We start from the raw sequence: 23,002 nt of genomic DNA on the forward strand, positions 1-23,002 counted from the left end.
ACTGACATGAAGATATCTACATGGTAAATATGTATGAGAAAGATGAAAATAAAGAGAAAGCTGTACCTAGCCCATGAGAAACCAATAGGTAGTGCATCTTCAATTGTTCATAAGAAAAAATATCCTTAGAGAAAACAAATGATAGAAGACATACTTACTCCCTATAGGGTATCTAGTTTTATGCAGAGTAAATAGAGATTCAAGTAGCACATAATAAAATAACAACTCAAAATTAACACACTGCACATTATATTGGCAGATGTGCAGAAGGATATAACTTTCATTCCTTGTAACGTTTGTACCAAAAGTAACGCATTCTCAGTGTCTTACTTACATATATAAAGCACCTGACATTTTGATTGACAATACTATCAGTTTCTACAACTTACTACAAATGTGCAGGAATCCATTTGTAATTACATTGCCATAAATAACCCAAAACATAATTCCCCTCTATTTCCCACTTTTCTAAGTTATCTCCTCTGGTATAAGTACTCAGATTTCTGAACCGTTGTGACTATTCCTTATAGTCATACCATTATTTTAATATGTTATATTAATTGCTGATTGTCCCAATTATGAACTAGGCTAAAAACCACTTTCTTGTCTTGGCCTAGTTTGTCATTCATCACCTCCATTCTTAGCATCTTGCACTCCATATCTTTATCTTGCACCTAGTTTATCATGTTCACCTAGTCAGAAAAAGGAGAGTCGATAGTTGCTATGTCTTCATAATTCAACGAAAAGGAGAGTTGATAGTTTCTATGTCTTCATAATTCAACAATGTGTAACGTCCATGAAAATTACCTCTCGAGATCTTCACTAATGCACTATATTATCTCCTCTAGTTCTATGAAGTCACAATGTTGACAGTGTCATGGATAATTTTTTTAGCAGTTTTCTACAGTATCCTATAAGCAGTCAATTGATATATAGCTGACAAATTGCGAAAAAAATTGGGTAAAGATTATTTGAACTGTAGAGATGCACTTATTCACTTTCCATAGTTATATTACCATTATATTAGCTCCCTTTAATTTATTGATTCCATCAATAAAATTAGGTAGAAATGAAATAGTAGAACTGAAAGATGATAGTTATATTTCTATATCATGTATATTTCATGTAAATTAAACATATGTTTCAAACTTATGGTGCATTTGGATCAGTACACTTACTCTTATTGTTATTATCATGTCAACACTTATCAATGCCTTTGTGACTCATATATCAAAATGCATTATTAGTTTGCAAGTAATTTAATTATTTTGTAAATAAGATAATATTTCTAATAGTTTCTAGATCAGATTGCACGATGGATGAGATTGCTTAAATTTATCCAGTGGTAAAACTTGAAATGTTTAATTTTAAATTCATAAAATGGAAAATCAAAAACAAATATAAATTTGATACATTGCTCTTAGAGAAAAAACCTTTGTAAGAATTGAAAATTGAAAGCATTTACAGGTTGTATGTTGGCTTTCCTGATAACTTATTTTTGTATGTGCTTAAAACAGAAAGACCGAAGAGAAACTATCACAGTGAGCCTGGTGAAAATTCAAGCCCACTTTGGATCTTGTTGCATATTGAGGTTAATATATAAATTTAAAGATCTCTCCAAAAAATGAGGAGCCTCAGTGACAAAGAATAATTTTATAACTTATTTTTGTATGTGCTTAAAATAGAAAGACTAGAGAGAAATTGTCACAGTGAGCCTCGTGAAAATTCAAGCCCACTTTGGATCTTGTTGGATATTTAGGTTGATACACAATTTTACAGATCTCTTGAAAAAATGAGGAGCCTCAGTGAAAAAGAATAATTTTATCTATTGATAGATGTTATAGAAACACTAGAGCAATTGAGACTGCCTATAAAAAGGCTAGAGTTAAATTAGTTAGCCTCTCTAAATAATAGAAGAACGGGGAGACCCTGGCTCCTCTTACTGGCTCCTTAATGCATCCTTTATCATGAAGTGCATATCTTGGAATATAAGAGGCCTCGAGTCTCTTGATAGGAAATCAATCATCAAGAGATTTTTATTGGGGCATAAAAATTTAGACTTTTTCATGATGCAAGAGCTCGAGGTTGTTAATTTTCTTCTTAATTCCTCTCTGGATTTTATCTAGAGGGATGTTATTAAAATATACACTAATCATCCTAAAGGAAAAGGTGGTGCTACTTTACTTATTAATCCCTACTAGGAAAGATATATTAAATCCACTGGTTGCTCACCTTGAATTTGTGTGGCTTGGGTTACTACTGAATTTAATGGCTCATCATTTGGCATTTGTTCCATTTATGCTCCCAATGAGGTTAAAGATAGGATCATTCTTTGGGATTGGTTATATAACCTCTCCAACATTCCTTGGATTCTAGCCGAAGACTTTAACATGGTCGAGAATCAAGATGATAAGTTCGGTGGTCTTCCTTTTGCTTGGAAACACCAAGAGAAGTTCTACTGGGATTGATGTAAATGAAAATTTAATCTATTTGATCATATGGAAGGATGTAGAAGGGATACTTCTGGCCTCTAGTACACATGGTGTAATTTTCAGCAGGGGACTAAGAGGATTTATTCTAGGCTTAATATATTCTATGTGAATTCTAATTTTTTTTTATTCTCTCCTAACCAACAACACTCCCCTGTCTTTGCTTCTTCCTCTACTCTTTCTGATCGTCTCCCTATACCTACTCTCATTAACATTAGAAATGCTCTTGCTCCTTCTATTCATCATATTGATAAATTTATCCTTAACACGTCATTGCTTAATGACAAGGACACTATTATTGCTATTAAGATGGTTAGGACATTTCACCTTGTTAATAATTTTTCTTCTCAAGTTGATAGATGGAATAGAAATGTCTCCTCATGGAGGAAAATATTTCAAACCTTAGGGAAAGAAAGGAAAATAATTTTAGAAGAGTGGAATTTTTTTTGAATGAATGCTTGCAATCTTCTAAATTAGATGCTCAAGCTAATCCCTCTTCTATTTCACATGTTAAACATGTCTCTGCTACCAGAGATATTCTAAGGAAGCATCAACATATTAAACCATTGGGGCCTTTGTTAGAAGCCATTAGCAATGGTTGAAATATGGGGATAAGGGCTCCAAATTCTTTTTAAATTACCTTATGCAAAAATAGAGTAAAGAGAAAATTGATAGGATTGTTGAGGATAATCAAGAGGTCACTGACATCAATGGAATTACTGCTACCTTCGAAAAGTTTTACAAAGCCTTATTCAATTCTAAAAACAACAGCAATGCCAAAGATCTTAGGAATAAATGTAAGGAGCTTATTCCCAAGAAAATTGCTAAGGATGATGCCTCCATCCTTAGGGATAGGATTTTGGTCTAAGACATCTCTGATACTATATCTACTCTTAAGAAGGATAAAGCACCTGGGCCAGACAGCCTCCCCGCTAAATTTTACCAATCCAATATTGATTGGATTGCCAAGGATTTATTTGATCTATATTTAGAAGCCTATGATCGTGGCACTCTTGGTAATTCTATCAATATGGGGATTATTAAACTCATCCCTAAGGATGGAGACAAGTCTCTTATCAAGAATTGGCAGCCAATTACTCTACTCAATGTTTCATACAAAATTCTAGCCAAAGCTTTGGCCTCTTGACTTGTTAATATTCTACCCAGCTTCATCTGTCCTACCCAGACTAGCTTCATCAAGGTTTGTTATATTCTAGAAAACCTTGTCACCAGCTAGGAATCAATGGATTGGGAAAAAACTTCAAATCAGAGCTCTACTATGTTTCTTTTAGATTTTGAGAAAGCTTATGGCTATGTTGAATGAGATTTCATCCTTTCTATTCTTCAGACCTTCAGATTCCTTGGTGAATTTGTTAGGTATATTCAAGTCCTGCTTAATGATTCCTCTGCTAGAATTGAAATAAATGGTTTTTAATCTACTCATATTCCCCTATCCCAATCCATTTGATAGGGATGTCCCCTTGCTCCTACTCTTTTTTTCATTAGCTTCAAATGTGTTGTATTATATGCTCGGAGAGAATACTATCTCTCCCAAGGTTAATGGGATTTATCTCCCTAATAATTTTGAGCTTCTCAATATCCAATTTGTGGATGATACCTCGCTCTTCCTTGAATTATCTTGTCTTAATATTTAGCATCTCAATCTGAAACTTGATTTTTTTGAAACCATCTCAGGTGCTGGCATATCTAAATTTGAATCTATCATGCTTGGATGGAAAGAGAAACCTCCAGATTGGTTTCCCTAGTTTGGATACTCTTGGGGTGGACCTAATAAAATTGTTAGATATATGGGGATTTCTTTTTCCATATCCCCTTTCACTCAAAGACATGTGGATTTGGGTTAAGGATATAATTATCAAGAAGCTTTACAAGTGGGATAATAGGGTGCTTTCTCTTGTTGGTATAGTATAGGTGTGCCAGAAAAACTTGTCATCCTATAGTATATACTATTCTTCTATTTGGATGTTTAGTAATTACCAATTGTTTGAAATTCAGAAGGCCATTAGGAGATTCCTATGGTTTAAGGGCCAAGGTAATAGGAAGAAACATGTTATTAGATGGAGTTGGTGTCATATTGATAAGAAATCAAGTGGTTTAGTCCTTAAAGACCTTAGGATCAAAGGAATTTCTCTTGCTGCTAAGTGGATTTTTTGGTCTCTTGATGGTCAGGAGCCATGGAAGATTCTTCTTAGAAACAACATTCAATCTGGTTATCCTAAGTAGGCCAAACATTGGAAGAATCTTCCATTTGCTAACCTTGTTGCTGGAATGTTCCTTGTCTCTGTCCAAGGTTCCCTGGCTTTTAAATCTATCTGGAAGGCTTGGGAAATTGTGAGGGGCATTATTTATAATTCTAACTTTTCTAACAATATCTCTATTCATGGTGAGCGCTCTATATGGTGGAATCTACAACATAATGGTAAGCCTCTTGCCTTGACTCAAGGATGTTTTGCAAAACTTTTGAATAGCAATGGTATCAAGAGCTTTATTGATATCTTGAATAATGATAACGTTGCCAATTGGAAGGATATTAGGATTAAGTTCAATCTTTTGAACTCTCAGAAGCGTACCTATAATATGATTGCTAATGCTTTTCGCACTCTCAATCTTCCTCCTAGCTGTGATGTGGACTCTCATAGATTTCTATCTTTCCATTGGGATGATGGATCCCTCCTACATAAAATCAAAGTTAAAGACATATGTAAGGTGCTTAATAAAGACCACTCTATTATATCACACCTGAATACCATTTGGATTCTCTTGAATGATAGAAAATTCTTAACAATTTTTGTAAATCTCATATTCCTCCTGAAATCTTGCATTTTAAATGGTAGCTTCTTCTTGATAGGCTTCCTATTAAAAATCAAACTGGTGATATTGACTCGTTTTCTATTTGGAGGTCTCCTGAAAGTTTAAGGCATATATTCTTTACTTGTCAATTTTCTAGAATTATATGGAAGGATTTTGGAATCTCTATAGCTGATCATGTCTCTATTTTTGATACTATTCTTGGAAACATATCTGGTCTTAACAAGGATGATAACTTTTTTTGGAATATTCTCTCTCTTTTCATATTCATTGGTTTATTTGAAAATGTAAAAATGAGGACAAATTCCAAGATGTTAGTAGATCCCTTACTTTGTTTCATTTGAAACTTATATGTTTTAAGATTGTTTCGCAGGTGTGTGGCATTATGAAACTTGAGAAAGACAAACTGAAAAGGTTTCTCCATGATGGGCTCGCTAAGTTGACTGATTATGGTTTTCAGTTGAACTAGGTGGTTGAGGCTCACCTCTCCCCTACTTTTGATATTGTACCTTCTTTTTGATCTTTCAATTATTTAATTTTTTTTAAAAATGTAAGAAATAATGTAGAATTCTTAAAAGTAAAATATCTTTATGAATAGAATAATCATTTATTTCTTTTATAAAAATGAGTAAAAGAATTAGTTGTTTTTCATTTGCAAAATAGTTCATTAGTGTTGCTTTTGATAATTATAAACTTTACAATGCACTAAAAATCTAGGTGAGAATCACGCAATATGGAGGTTGCTCCAAGAAAAGTGTCCCTATAGCACCATTTTTGGTAGGCCAATCATATTTTTATCAAACAAAATTTTAAAATAAGAATTACAACTTTGGAAAAACAATAATCATTTTTAAAAAGAGAAAAATAAAGTAGTTTGATTGGTTCCTATAAATTCAAATTGTTTGCAAACTAAATGCAATAGTATTGCCTATGGCAAGTACAATAAGAACCTCATGTGATTATCACAAATTAAGTTTTAATTTTTTTTTGAAAGCATTTAGAATAGAATCAAATTTGATTAGATGGATTTATAATCTTGAACTATATTTTATTATTATTTTCAATATTATGAAACAACTAGATATAGCTATATAGTTTTACAAAAAATTGAGATTTCTTGAAATCTACACTTGAAACCTTGAGAAAAATTTAAAAGACACTATATTAAATATAAATCCCTCATTATTAACATATATATCAACATTTAAAAAAAATAATAATAAACAACCCTATTATCCTATGGGCAAAATTGGGGAGGTGACACAGGGCATTTAATTTCTAAAAATTTGCATGCAAGTGATTCAAGGCCATGAGCTCGTTGCTTGAGTTTTGGGTGTTTTTCAATAAATTTTAGGGTTTTGAAGTTTTGAAGGCTGGAGTGTTTTTGTGAGCTACTAAAATTTAGTCTTTAATCTTTAAAGCATAAATAAAGAATGGAAAGAATTAGTTAAAAAAATAGGATTTTGTAAGTCATTTTGATTTGTGAAATTACATCAATTATTAGAAATTCCATAAATAAGTGAACTAGTTTAAGAAAAATTTAATAAAATTCCATTAAATCATAATGTTTCTTACGCTTTCAACTTAACTCTCTATTCAACATTCCATGCATAAATCCCCATAGCTTTTGTTTTCAGATTATTTGTGCATGTTAATGTGAAGGAGTGGATTTCTCTAAAAATGGGGATTTGAGTATTGTTTATGATATTTGGTATTTTCAATTTTTTTTATCAGGACTATGAAAATCAACAAAACTGGTAAAACATGAAACAAGTCTCAACGTGAAAGCATGTGCTAAAAATAGCCCAGTTCCCAAACAAAATTTTTAAAAATTAACGAAAGCAAATGACGAAGAATTTGCATGAGAGAAAAGAGAGCGATTGCAGAAACTGGTTTTTTTAAAAGAAGAAAAACCAAACTTGATATCCATATAACCTTTTTTTTAGTCTTCTCAAAATAAATGAAAAGATTTTTTTAAAGATTGGATCCTGTCATGCGACAAGTGTGGAGGCTTCTCAACAGAAATCCATCTCTATTCGATCACCGTTGGAGTTTGGTAGATGTAAAAAAATTGCAGTCTGACTGAAGCGTGCTCAAGAAAATGCCATCCATCAAAAGTGCAACATCAACTCCATCAAGAGGCTCAGTGCTTCACATAAAACATAATATAAATACCTCAGTGCAAATTCAAAGCAGGAGGTCTTCACCATGGGTCAAGTATTCCAAAGGTGAAAACTAAAACTTATTGTGAGGATTGTGTGCACTTCAAATTTGCGAAAATTGATCTCTCTATTTCAAATATGTCAGTGCAAAGAACAGACATTGTAAATGGGTCGAGACAATATATTATAAGTGGTTAGGAAACTATCTTGATATTTAGTTACATTTTCATTACATCCTTCACTAGGCTAAACATATAAATTATGAATTGGTGAGCTTTTTCTATAATTAATATATCTTTTAACATTCATCCTTTGCTAACACTATTAAATGTTTGATTTAATTAAATAATTATTAAAATAAGAAAGAAAATAAAGTAGATTTAAATTTAGGAATAGTAGATAAAAATTGATTTTGACTTAAATTTAAAATTAGTAACTAAATGTTAACTATTATTTTTGTTAAATTCACAATTAGTAAATAAATATTATTAAGGCATGAGTTTTCACATTGATAAAAAAAAATCTTCACTGTCACTATATGTAAACCCCAAAACTATGGCATAGTGTTGTGGACTATAAAACCCACTCACTTACTTACTTCCTATGTTTTTGACAATTTCATTATTTCAAAATATTACATTCAATAATTGAGATTAGTTACTATAATAAATTAAATTAGACATGAGGTTGAAATAAATAGTAAATATGGAAGATAAATTGTAAGATGAGGGAGCAAAGAGAGTTGTGTGTGTACATTTGTGCATCCATATGGGTGTGTGTTAGTGGTTTTTTATTTTTTGGCAGGGGTGGGGGTGGTGGGGTGGGGGGGTGCGTAAAGGGAATTTGATAAATATGATCAAGATAGAAAGGGTAAATAGGAAAAAATATATGATGAGATGAGTGATGTGAGATAGTTGAAGAGGGTAGTATAAATTGGAATAGAGAAAGGGGTTTAGTTACAAGGGACACATGTCTGAGAGAGTGAGAGGGAGAGAATAGTGATAGCGATAGGGTAATAAACATGAGATAGAATAAACACTAAATATAGGAGAGAAATGGTGAGACTAGGAAGGGGAGAGATTTTTCCACATGTGTGCTCATGAGATAGAGTAAGGTGAATAGGATGAGAGACATGAGGTAGATTGGGATATAGGATAATTAAGGTTACAAAGAGTTAAAGGTAGAGTGAGAATGGGTTAAATGGAGAGGTTGGATGGGGGAGAGATGAGATAAAAAGATAAAATTGGGAAGGGGAGAGAGATGAGATGAGGCTCACAAAAATTGATAATATGATTTAGGAATGTGTATGTATGTGAGAGAGAGGGAGAGGCAGGGGAAGATAACAAGATATATGAGGTAGATACAAAGAGTGTTATTGGGGAAAATAAATGATGACAAGTGAATGGGAAAGGGGATACATAGAGAAGTGAGATGGGGTAGATATAGGGTACAAAGACAAATGGGAGAAGTCTATAGAGGTGAGATACAATTTAAGGAAATTGATAATTAGAGCATAGAATAGACATATATGGGGAGAAATGAGGGACATGTGAGAAAGAGTTATCATGTGAGAGAATTGGGATAGGTTGATATATATACAAAGAGAAGTGAGATGGGGTACAAAGAGAAAGGGGAGAATGCTACAAAGGTGAGATAGAGTTTAAGAAAGTTGATAGTTAGAGCTTAGGATAGACATATATGGGGAGATATGGGGGACATGTCAAAGAGAGTTAATGTGTCAGAGAATGGGGAGAAGTTGATCCATATTAGCTATACATAGAGGCTAATTTGGAAGAAAAGATGACAAGACCTAAAGAGAGAGAGAGAGATAGAGAGAGGGAGAGAGAGAGAGAGAGAGAGAGAGAGAGAGAGAGAGAGCATGTGTTTGTCAAAGAGAGAGTGGGGACATGTGAGAGAGAATATAGAAAGGTTGATAAATATTATCAAGACACAAAGGGTAAATTTGTCTGAGAGAGGGGGAGTAAGAGAATAGAGAGCTAGTGATAGACATGAGATAGAAATAAATGCATTGGAGAGAAATGGTGGGAGTAGGAAGGGAAGATATTTTTTTCATGTGTGTGCTTATAAAAGCTAAAGTTGACGGGGAATAGGGTGAGAGAAATACATAGAGATATACATACATACATACATACATACATACATACATACATACATACATACATATAAATATATACATATATATGTATGTATACATGTATATATACATATGCATATACATATATTTATATATGTATATATATATATATATATATATATATATATATATATATATATATATATATATATATATATATATATATATATATATATACATACATATAGACACACATATATATGTGTATACATATATACACACAAACACACACACACACAAACACACACACACACACACACACACACACACACATATATATGTATGTATGAATGTATGTATGTATGGATGGATGTATGTATGTATGTATGTATGTCAATTTTTCTTCAACATTTAAATTTTTCATTCTGTATATGGAATTCAATTTTTCTAACTTTAATTTTTTATTTTTTTAAAGAGTTAGGGCTATGATTAGAGTTAGAGTTAGGGTTAGGGGTAGGGTTAGAGTTAGAGACAGGGTTAGAGTTAGAGTGAGGGTTAGTTATAGAATTAGGGTTATAAGTAGGGTTATGTTAGGGATAGAGTTAGGTTTAGAGTTATGGTTAGGGCTAGAGGTAGGGTTATCATTTGAGTTATGGTTACTTTTAGGGTTACAATTGCTATTATGGTTAGACTAAATATTAGGGTTAGGTTTATGTTTAGGGTTGGGGTTATGGTTAGAAATAGGGGTTAGTGTTAGGGATAGAGATGATGATAGAGTTAGGGTTAGAGTATAAATTAGGGTTAGGGTTAGTTTGATTTATATATGGTGCTCTATTTCTATAACTCTAATTTATTTTTATTTTAAGGATATTGTACTTACTATTTTTATTTAAGTTATATTACTCTAGTAAACAATAATACTTTGTAAATTTCAGAGATAATTTAATCTTATTTGGTAAATAGGAAAAGTATTCCCCACTAATTAACATTTTGATAGTAGCCAAAAAGACAGATGGCTAATCCTGAAGTACAAAAAGGGTGAGAATTCAACCAAAGGTTACCACCCATTTGTCTAACCTATACCAACTTTAAACAACAAAAGCCATAAAATTTTAAGAGTTGAATTGTGCTTAACCACAATCCTTAAACTACTATTCATAAGAAACTAAATAATAAAAAAGTAGCATTTAAAGACATTGTTGCTATTGGTCCACTTAATTGACATAGTCCAAAAGACCCCATGGGTTGTGAAGTTCAGATACATATCATAAAAACAAAAATAAAGCACAACACAACCTAGGCCAGATAGCCTTTTCCCTCTCCTAGTTATCATTCTTCTACTCCTCAAGAGGTTCCCCCACTACATCCTCCTCCTCCACTTTCATTGATTTGTCTAGGATGGTTTTTATCCAATCCTCTACCAAGAACCCATATATGGATCGAGTTGTCTCAGTTGTCTTTCCTAGGTCCTGTTCCTCATTGTCAGCCTATAGGAAGTAGAGGGTTGTGGCCAAAGAGTGCATAACCTTGGTGGAGAACTCAACTAGGGTTTCAAACCTGTGGCAGATAGTGGTATGGTTATTCACCAAGTCCCTCATAGCCTTCCCAAGCCTCTCCATCTGCATCTTGGTGTGGCTATGTTTGGCTTTCTTCCTAGTAACCATAAGGTTAACCTTCCTAGGAGAAGTGATGTCTTCCTATCCACTATGAGCCGGGGTATCTTCTAAGGTATCAAAGACATGGGATGGGTTGATAGAGTTGGGGCTAGTTTTGATGTCATGGTGGAGTCTTTTCTTCTAGAGGGTTTCTCCTCACTATCAGAGGAATTAGAGCTAGATTCATATTTTGAGGGGTCTTAAATTTATCCATCTAGAGATGCTTGTTAATTATCCTAGCATAATGTTTTCCCTTCTTGGTATCTGATCCTAACTGAATAATGCTAACTTAAACCTCAGGATTAATTTTGACCATAGTGGCATGATCTTTCTTGGGCCTCTTAAGAGTGAAGCTAAGGTTGGGGTCCAAGGTGATCTGGGCAGTGATAGAGGCCATGGGTTTAATTCGGAGAGAGGTATTTTGAGCAAGGTGCTCGATGAAAAAAATATTCATTAAGCCTAGGTTGATAAGGTAGAAGTGTTTCATGTCCTCATGTTTCCTTATAGCCTTAAAGATGTTATTCTCTAGTAAATGTAGTAAGAAAAACAAAAAGGAGATAACATCTAGATTTCTGAAATGATTCATGATAGGAAAATGATAATAATATAGTACGTGATAGTGGTCCTCCAAGGTAATGTATCTAATAATTATGTAGCAAATGATATCCCATGGCTTAGGAAGGGCAGCCTGAACAAACCCACCACGTAATCTCATTTGTTCCTCTTTGGATATGAAGAATTTATGCAAGCTCATCTCTTCATTGATGTTAATTTACCTCTACCATTTCTTGCCATCTAGTGAAAAATCCCCAGCCATCACAATATTTTCTTCAAAAATTTCAAAGCTCATGTCATTAACCATAATTTTTCTATCCTTCCAAGTTTGATAGAACTACATCAAGATGACCTTGTTGTGTCTAACCATGCCCTCCATATAAGGTAAAAGGCTCCCGTCCTACAAGTAGACCATTATAGCTTCATTGCTGCTAATACACTCCTCCACACCCACTAGTTCAATAGGGTCACTAGTGCCCATATTGTCACCCAGGCCCACAACTAACTCCTCTGACAACATAGCCTTGCACAAGGTTTTAGAGTTGCAAAATATAAAATGCTAGACCAAAATAGAGAAAATGAAAAGGCATTGCATAATCATCATGAATTCACAATGCTTCCCAAGAAACCAGAAATCTCCCAACATAGTACGTGTAGACAATTCCTTTTTGTCTGCAAATGGTCATCGCCAACTATATCAATTGTGGGAATTAACCAACCTATCTTTATGATAATTACAAAATCATTCTTTAAATCTCACATAGTCCCCCTCTGCATCCTTTTATTGCAGTCATTAATGTTCATGGTAGTTAGAAAATAAATGTTAATCAACATCCAAACATACCAAAAAAATCATTTACTGAGCGCCACATTCCCATGACCACATGTAGAAAATGAGACCTACCACCCAATTTGATAGTTCATGTGTCATTATTAAAGGTACACTCCCTTTCCATCACACTTTGAGTTGATGATGGAAAAAAACTTACATCATCAAATTGATATATTCTTCTTAAAAGAGTGCAACAATTAATTGATGTACAACTTTATATAATAGTTAGACAACTAATTACATATTATAATCTATTATTATTAATATATTTATTAGACATTATTAATTTTTAAATTGAGTTTATATTTTTGCAATCTTTGTGTATGCATAGTAAATTTTTTATTATAAAAGGATTTGTGCATTGATATACTAATTAGGCTCCCAAAAAAGAAAATAGAAAAAAAAAAGTGATTGCCTAATACAAAAGGATGGAAAAGAAAAAGGACTTCATCTAAAGAACTAACTATGTTAACTATTTCTCAATCAACTAATTTGTAGCAATGGAAAACATTTCATAAATTAACAAATATATGTAAAGAATGTCAATAAAAAAAGTACATTATATTTATTGTGAGAAATATTAAAATAAATTCATAACTTTAATATTTTCACTTGGCACTAACTATTGACAAGTACTAGTTTTTCTCGGCACCTTAATAAGCCGAGTGGCAGGAGTGTGCCGAGTGAGCTTGGCACATGAAGGAGTTGAGTGAGCTCGAAACTCAAAGGGAAACTCAGCACCAATGGATGTCAAGTGAGCTTGGCTTCAACTATAGACTTAAAAAAAAAAAACCCAAGCAAACTGACTAGGTTTATATTGTGAGCTTTTCCACCATTAAAAACTAGAGAGCCAAAGCTTGAGGTATTCAAAAATAAACTTCTCAAATGCAATAAACAAGGGAAGAGCAATGGATTCAAGTAAGCCTGCTTTCTTTCTATTCAACTTTGATTAACAAAATTAAAAAATCTAGAAGAATTCATCTACAACTAGAAAATCCTAAAATAATCCTAAAACTTTAAACTTTAAACTTGTAGCTCTAATGGCTACATACATAAATGCTTGGAGCAATCAATGCTTCAATAGAATGAATTCAAAAATAACAAACTTATAGAATAACGAGAAGAAACATGTGCAACTGTAGACATGACAACAATTCCTTCTATCTTCTGAACTTGACTTGATCTGCTGATTAACTTCTTTCATAGCTCTGCTCTGTAACTCTTTTTCTTTTCCACTAACTAGTTGAATGAATGTGAGACATTCCTTTTTTTCTTCTACCACAAAAAATTTCCCCCTCTTTTTCAAATTTGAAAAACTCACCTACTCGTAATAAGTTTTATGATCGTTTTGCAAATGTGAGGTGGTAGGTGAGCATTTGGATCAAGGGGCAACCAATAATGTATGAGATATTTCAACACTCCCCCTTTGTCCCGAGCCAAACAAACAAGGATCAATGCTGATCCAAACCAACTACACCAAGACTCTCTCTTAGGTGTACAAATGTTCCAATCCCTAATGGTTTGGTAAAAATGTCTACTAGCTACTACTCAGACTTAAAAGGTTCTAGTTTGATATCTGCATTCTCCACCAACTCTCTGATGAAGTGATATCTAATCTCAATATGCTTGCTTCTCCCATGGAAGACTGGATTCTTGGACAATGCAATTGAGGAAATGTTGTCACAATAAATTTTGGTTCCACCCTCTTGCCTTTCGTTCAAATCTGTCAAGATCCTTCTTAACCAAATAGCTTGACATATTGTTGCATTTTCTACTATGTATTCAACCTATGCTATAGATTGAACAACAATAGGTTTCTTCCTTGATGCCCATGCAATTTTACCTAATCCCATATGAAATACATATCTGAAAGTTCTCTTCCTATCATCTATACTTCCAACCCAATCACTATCTGTATAACCTACCAACTTGAATTCATTTATTTTAGTATACAAAATTCTAAATCCTTTGGTACCTTTCACATACCTTAGAATCCTCTTTCCCAATTGCTAATGGGAATCCTTTGGTGTTTCCATAAATCTAAAAATCAAACTTACTGCATGCATCAAGTTTGGTTGAGTTGCAGTCAAATACATTAAACTTCCAACCATACTCTTGTATAGTGCTGGATTCACACTTCTACTACAATCTTCCTTGCTCAACTTTAGGCCTACTGCTATTTGTGTGGTGTTTGGCTTACTGTTCTGCATTTTGAATCTCTCCAAGATCTGCCTTGCATATTTTTCTTGAGAGATAAAGATGCCATCATGCATCTGTTTTACTTCTATGCCTAGAAAGCACTTCAAGAGGCCATAGTCTATCATCTCAAATTCATTTTTCACGGCCTCTTCGAAGTCACCAATCAAAGCCTTGTCATTACTAGTAAAAATCAAGTCATCTACATACAAGACAACAATCAACACATTTCCATTTGATGCCTTGATGTAGAGAGCAGGCTCACCATTGCTTTTGCTAAAGCCATTGCTCATCAAATATGAGTCAATCCTACTATACCATGCCCTTGGAGCTTTCTTGATGCCATAAAGAGCTCTCTTCAATCTATATACTTTGCGTTCTTCACATACAACTTCATAACTAATTTTTTGCTCCACATAGACTTCTTCCTTTAATACACCATTTAGGAAGGCAGATTTCACATCCATTTGATATACCTGCCATTTGTGTTGAGCTGCAATTGCTATGACAGGACGCACGGTTTCCATTCTTGCAACCTGGGCATATGTCTCATCATAATCTTTTCCATACTACTATTTGTAGCCCTTGACTACCGACCTTGCCTTATGCCTATCAATCTTACCTTTAGCATTGCATTTGGTCTTGCCATTTCACTCTAATCACTTAATTTTTGGGAGGCAATTCAGTTAGCTCCCATGTCTCATTCCTTTCTATAGCATCTATATCCTCATCCATGGTCTTACACCATTTCTTCTCCTTAACAACTTCTTCAAAATATATTAGATCACTATGAGAAAATAATGAAAAATTAACACTCTCATCATGGTTTATCTCCCTAAGACTCTTGGTCTTTCTTGGTAATAGGGAGGAGAGTGTGGGATCAGAATCTTCACTGCTGTTGCTTTGCCAACCAACTCAATCTTCACTCTTACTTGGCACTAACACTTGTTCATGCCTAGAGGAGCTCAGTAATGACTAAGGTTGCTTGCCTTTTCTTCTATCTACTCCTTCTTTCTATTCATCAGCATCTTCTTCACTCATAATTGGCACTTTACTTGAGGTGCTCGGTGATTCATTAGTCAGTCCATACCATGACTGATTTTCAAGAAATTCCACATCTCTTGAGAGAATCATCTTTTTGTTCAATGGGTCATACAATCTGTATGCCTTTGATTCTAAGTTATACCCTGTGAAGATGCACTTCACACCTTTGTCATCCAATTTTTGTCTTTTCTCTTTAGGCACATGTGCATATGCAACACATCCAAACACCCTTAGATGTTCAACTGTCCATCTTTCTCATGACCATGCTTCCATAGGAATTCTATCATAGACTTCCTTTGTAGGATACCTATTAATTAGGTAAAATGCTATTGCCACAACCTCTCCCCAAAATTAAGTTGGGAGAGCTTTCTGTTTCATCATGCTCATTGACATTTCTACAATGGTTATTTTCTTTCTTTTAGCCACTCCATTCTATTGTGGTGTATAGCTGGTTGTGAGCTTTTTCTTTATGCCATGTTTCCTGCAAAAATTTACAAAAAAATTGGAGGTATACTCCCCTCTTCTATCTGATCTTAGGACCTTGATATAGTATCCACATTCTCTTTCAGCTTGGGCTTTGAACTCAAGAAACTCATCAAATGCTTTAGATTTAGATTTCAAAAAATAAACCCATGTCCTACAACCAAAATCATCAACAAATGTCATGAAATAAGTACTTACCCCGATGGAAGTAACTTGCATAGGGCTGACTAGGTCACTATGCACTAACTCTAATGGATATCTAGCCCTGCTAGAATTTCTAGAATTAAAGGGAAGCCTATGTTGCTTACCCAAAATAGAAGCCTCACACTTGTCACATGAATTTCCTATTCATGGCAAACCTTCTACCATTCTTTTATTTGATAAAAAATTTAAATTAGCATAGCCAAGATGACCATACCTAAGGTGCCATAGCCATGAAGGGTTTTCAATCACACTCCTTAGAGCTGATTGTGTGGCAGATGCAACACCAAATTGAGAAGAGAAACATGTCTCTATCCTCAAGGGAAACATTTTTTTATTTGTCATTTGAACTGCTGCAAGTAAGTTCTTGCTCCCATGCTTTTCATGAAAGACACACCTGTCATTCTCCATCAGCACTTTGTATCCATTTTGAATGAGCTGACCAATGCTCATCAAATTTTGTTTCATACTAGGGGAAAAATAAAAATTTTGTATTTCATTCTTCTCACCTTTCTTGGTGCAGACCATAATAGATCCTTTGCCCACTACTGGTAGGGTTCCATTGTTACCCATTTTAATCTTAGATTTGAAACTCGTGTCAATGAATGAGAACAAGTTTTCATTACCACTCATGTGGTTGCTACATCCACTATCGAGGTACCAAACGTCATGGCTTCCCTCTTCACCAACATTACACATGATGAAGGCAGTGGCATTGTTTCCACTTCCCATGTTTACATCAGCCACATTTCCTTGTCCTACCTAATCATTTTGCTTCTTCCAGCATTCACTTGCACAATGCCCATATTTATGACAGTAGTAGCATTCTACTTTACTCCTATTTGAGTTGTAGTTTTTCTTACCTCCTTTTGAAGTATTTTTTCAGCTACTTGCTCCATCTACTCTTCCTAAGATTTTTGCTACAGTATTTCTTTGTCCTCCATTACCTCGGCCTCTGCCTCTAGAGTTTCTAAATGAGCCATTTCTTCCTCTCCCCCTTCCTCTTAGATTTGACTGAGCCTTGAATTCTTACTCTTGGGAAGAAGAAGATGCAGATATGTTTATCCTATGCTAATGGGTTTGAAGAATACCCATCAACTCATCCATTGTCAAAATAGTGAGGTCTTTTGCCTCTTCTATGGTCATGACACAATTTTCATATTTATAACGTAAACTCCTCAATATCTTTTCCACTATCCTCTACTCTTAATAGTCTTCTCCATTTTACTTTATTTGGTTAATCACATTTGGGGTCCTTGAACTAAAATCTGCAACTAATTCATTTTCCTTCATTTGAAGGTTCTCAAACTTCCTCCTTATATTTTGTAGCTTTACAGTATGGACATTATCAATCCCCTTGAAGTTCATCTTAAGGATATCCCATGCTTCTTTTGCATAATTTGTTTCTGTAATTTTGGGAAAAATTGTCTCTGTCATTACTGCCTCAATCAAACTTAATACCTTGGGATCCTTTCTCCTTGACTCTTTCAACTAAGTCTTATGTGCATTTGTGAGAGAAAAATACTGAGTTGGGTCTGTCACATCATTGAACCAATTAATCACAAACTCCTATAAATCATTTGCAACCATTATGGTCTTCATCTTCTTTGCCCATGTGTCATAGTTTTGTCCATTGAAGGGTGGTGGTTGCTACCATATCTTTCCTACATCTCCTGCCATGTTAAATATCCGAAGAAAAAAAATTCTCTAACACAGTGTGGATATGGGGCTTCAAAACTCTAATACCATGTGAGAAATATTAAAATATATTCACAACTTTAATATTTTCACTCGGCACTAACTATTGTCATGTGCCAATTTTTCTCGGCACCAAAATAAGCCGAGTGGTAGGAGTGTGCTGAGTGAGCTCAGCACATGAAGGAGCTGAAGGAGCTTGGTACTCAAAGGGCAACTCGGCACCAATGGATGCTGAGTGAGCTTGGCATCAAATATAGAGTTAAAACACAAACAAAGGCCAAGCTAAGTGACCAGGTTTATATCGTGAACTTTTCCACCATAAAAAACTAGAGAGCCAAAGATTGAAGTATTCAACAATAAACTTCTCAAATGCAATAAACAAGGGACGCAAAATGGATTCAAGTATGCCTTCTTGCTTTCTATTCAACTTTGATTAACAACATTACAAAATCTAGGAGCATTCAGCTACAACCAAAAAACCCTAAAATAACCCTAAAACTTTAAACTTTAAACTTGCAGCTCTAATGGCTGTATACATGAATGCCTAGAGCAATCACTACTTCAACAGGATCAATTCAACAATAAAAGCCTTACATAATAACAAGAAGAAACATGTGCAACTATAGACACGACAACAATTCCTTTTGTCTTCTGAACTTGACTTGATCTGCTGATCAACTTCTTTCACAGCTCTACTCTGTAACTCTTTTGCTCTTCCACTAACTAGTCAAATGAATGTAAGACATTCCTTTTTGTCTTCTACCGTAAAAAAATTTCCCCTTTTTTCCAAATTTGAAAAACTCACCTACCCGTAATAAGTTTTCTAATCATTCTGCAAATGTCAAGTGGTAGGTGAGCATTTCGCTCAAGGGGCAACCAACAAGGGGCAACTAATAACGTGTGAGATATTTCAAAATTTATTGGGGTAAACTATGGTTTTCTTGAAATCTCTCCATGCATAACTTTACTCTCAGAGTGAGAGACATAGAGGATACCACTCGATACCTTCCCATACACACAGAGCCATCCCAATTTACCACTGGACTAGTCATTAAAATAGATATGTCATCTACTATTTGTATACACTTATGAAAAGTAATTCTAACCACATAAGCACTCACACCACACATACCATTGGTTAGTGTAAGAGAAAATCATAGATTACACCATTTGAACTATATTGCATAGCACCTAATCTTTCATATGTACGATAAGATTGAGTCAAATAATGAATAAATCACATAGATTAAGTTTAATAAGTTCATTGGATTGCTAGAACTTATCACTATTGAGAAATCAACCCTTCTAAATATTAATGTTTGAATTAAGCCTCATAACTCTGCTAGTAATGTAAGGCATGAAGCTAAAGGAAGGGCAAATAAAACTATATAAAACAAGAGTTGTGAACAACTTGAATCCCTGCCTAAGGTGGGATAAGAGGAAAATATCAATGAGGAATGAGGAAGGTTCCACATCGAAGTGGTAAAAAATAGATTGAATATAATAAATCATGAAAAATAAAATAAGGACCAAGGATCCTAGGAGGAACATCATTTATTCTACTCATTCCCTATCTTTGGTATGTATCTAAGTCAAGGTTTCCATAAGAAATAAGAAAAAGATAAATAATTAGGAAAGACACACCCATCTAGAGGAAGGTGTGATTCATTATATCATACAATGCATCTAAATCTATAGATTAAAAAGAACCTCTTTCTAAGTGTAACACATTTTTGTAAGCAAGAAAGTATATTTGTTTAATAATATAATATTGTTTGATCACCAATACTGGCTACCATAAAATGAAATAAATTTCTTCATAGTAATAGAACTAAGTGTTTATCTCTAAAGAAGAGAATAGCAAATTAACTAATTAACAATAATATTAAATTATTTTTATAAATTAATAGACATTCTTTATTAAAAAATAAAATGGTATGACTATCTTAATCCAATTTTGAAATAGGCATTAGTAATATCTCAATTCTAAAATATAAAGAATGATTTATTATTATTAAATTAAATAATAGTTTAAGTTGAATTAACTAATATTAATTAATTTCAAATAAAATTAGCTAGTTTACATTACAACTTGTAAGAAAATAAGTTGAAAATTTATATTAAACTAAATTTATTATTATATAGATGATAAACAAAATAAGTTAAAATTTTATATTAAAATAAATTCATTATTGTAGACAATAATCCAACAAATTCTAAATAGGTTTACATTTCTTCTATTTAGAATTAAATTCCTTTCTAAGAAAGAAATAATGACACCAAACTCAATTAAGCACTAGTTGAAGATAGCCTTATTGACATGAATAGATAATAGGCAGCCACACAACTATATACCCAATTAGTCCTTTGATTCATTGAACATTAATGAGGGAAAATTAATAGACCCAAGCAAGGCAACCTTGTGGGCAGAAGAAATGGAGTGCTTGGATTGGCTGGACAGAAAGGCTCCCCAATCTGTCATCTATGTCGTGTTTGGAAGCTTGATATTGCTGAATGCAAATGGAGGTGTAAAAATTTATTAAGACAGAAAGGAATACAACAAGGAGAGCTCAACAAGGAGCTTGATCTTGAGCAACAAGATCATCAAATTCTTGCACCATCTCAAAGGACAGTTGCCTCCTATCCCTAATATTCCAACCCGGATCATGACTAGAAGCCCATTTGGCTAAACAATCAGCAGTTCTATTCCATTCACGAGGAATATACGTGAACCTAATGAACTGAAAAGAGGAAGAGAAGAAAATTATCTGCTTAACAACTGTGGCCAACTGCCAACTAACATCCTCAAGCTCTTGCGAAGAAAGCATGTTCACCACCACTTGGGAATCAGACTCACAGATAATCTTACTCCATCCCCGCAAGCAACACTGTTCCACATCATATAAAATAGCCTGAGCTTCCATGAGATTGTTAGTATAATCACCCTTATGAACTGAGAACAAAAATTTAACATCCCTAGCACTACAACGAGCCACTTCGCCAATACCAGCAGGACCAGGATGCCCACGGGAAGAACCATCAGTATTGATTTTTAGAACTCCACAAGGAGGAGGAGTCCAGTGCCCATATCGGTTAACCCGACCCTTCCTCTGATGGTGATTTTTCCTAGACATAGAAGGAAACCTATGAGCTACAGCCCCATCCTTAGATGAAAATTGAGGCGATTACAGATAGCAAGATCAACCGGATCCATACCCCCATCAAGCTCACACTTAACAAGAATAGTTTCCTGAAGGGAATGTGATATTTTCCACCAAAGATGCAAAACACCGAGCCGAACATCTTGAAATATGTGATGATTCCTCTCCAACCAGATATGCCAAAGCATGAAAGCTTGGCCAGCAATCCAAGTAGCATGGAGAGAAGAAGACTTGGAGGGAGCACTACCCAAGTGGGCCCAGAACTCAGGCAAAGAGGAAGCACGCCGACAAGAGCAACCCCAAGCACTCCACCAAAGGTACCATATCTGAGTAGAATAGGAGCACTGGAAGAACAGATGGGAGACAGACTCCTCTCCATTACCACACAAAACACAATAAGAGGGGCCCTGAAATCCACGTTTACAAAGATTATCCCAGGTAAGAGAACGGTTGTGAGCCACTAGCCACATGAAAAAATTGCACTTGGACCAAGAAACTTTATTCCAAACTTGCTTCCACCAAGGGACCTCAGCATCCCCAAATAATTGTCTAGTTATCTCCTGATACCCAGCAGAGACATGATACTTACCAGACAAGGTACCACCCCAAGCCAAAACATCTAGATGAAGCAAAGAAGAACACTCTTTAGAGGCCAGAATTTGAGAAAGCTCCTGATGATCCATGTCTGTACCTCCAGGAGGCCAATCAGAAGAATGCTTCCATCTGTAACCAACAACAGGTCCCAATTGATAAGGAGTCTTGTAATGAGCCACTTTATCTCGTCCAGCGGCAAGAAAAGAGTCACAAAGAGGATGAAGATGAGGGTATATGGATAAAATGGAAGGGAATCTATCCCAAGCATCAGACCAAAACAAAGCCTGAGAACCTCCTTTACATATCCAGAATAGACCCCTCTTCACCAACATCGCACCTATCTTCAAAGTATGCCAAACCATTGAGCCACGACCTTCAAGAGGAAGTGCAGAAACAGAGCAAGGATCAGCACCATGAAAATATTTATGAGTGATAATACGAGCCCAAAGTTGATGTTGTCCAGAGTACCATCACCAATAAAGTTTAGCAGCCAAAGCTTGACTACTCAATAGAGCAGATCGAAGACCAAGACCACCCTCCTTTTTAGGCCTACAAACAGTTGCCCAATTAACCAAGCTCCATTTAGTGCTACGCAAATTACCACTCCAAAGAAATTCTGGAGAAAGAGCATCAAGCTCCTTGAGAAAGTAAATAGGTGCAGCGTGAACCATGCTTCTATAAGTAGGAAGAGCTTGGATAATAGCTTGAAGAAGAGTAACCCGGGCAGCAGTAGAAAGCCATCTATGTGTCCAATGATTTACCTTATCCTAAAGCTTGGTAATCAAATTTTTCCAGAAGAGACGTGGCTGCCTAGAAATAGTAATAGGAATGCCAAGATAAGTCAAAGGAAGTGATCCTATTTGAAACTGTAGGATACCAACAATCCTATGCTGAATAGAATCAGGAGTGTTAAAAAAGTAAATGGAAGATTTGTGCTCATTAAATTTCTGGCCTGACGCTACCAAATAAATGTCCAAAGCATGTTGAAAGGATTCAGCTTCCTTGATC

The sequence above is a fragment of the Cupressus sempervirens genome, chromosome 7 (genome assembly GCF_028749045.1).
Source record: "Cupressus sempervirens isolate cs-2001-9-10 chromosome 7, ASM2874904v1, whole genome shotgun sequence".
Classification (NCBI taxonomy): Eukaryota; Viridiplantae; Streptophyta; class Pinopsida; order Cupressales; family Cupressaceae; genus Cupressus; species Cupressus sempervirens.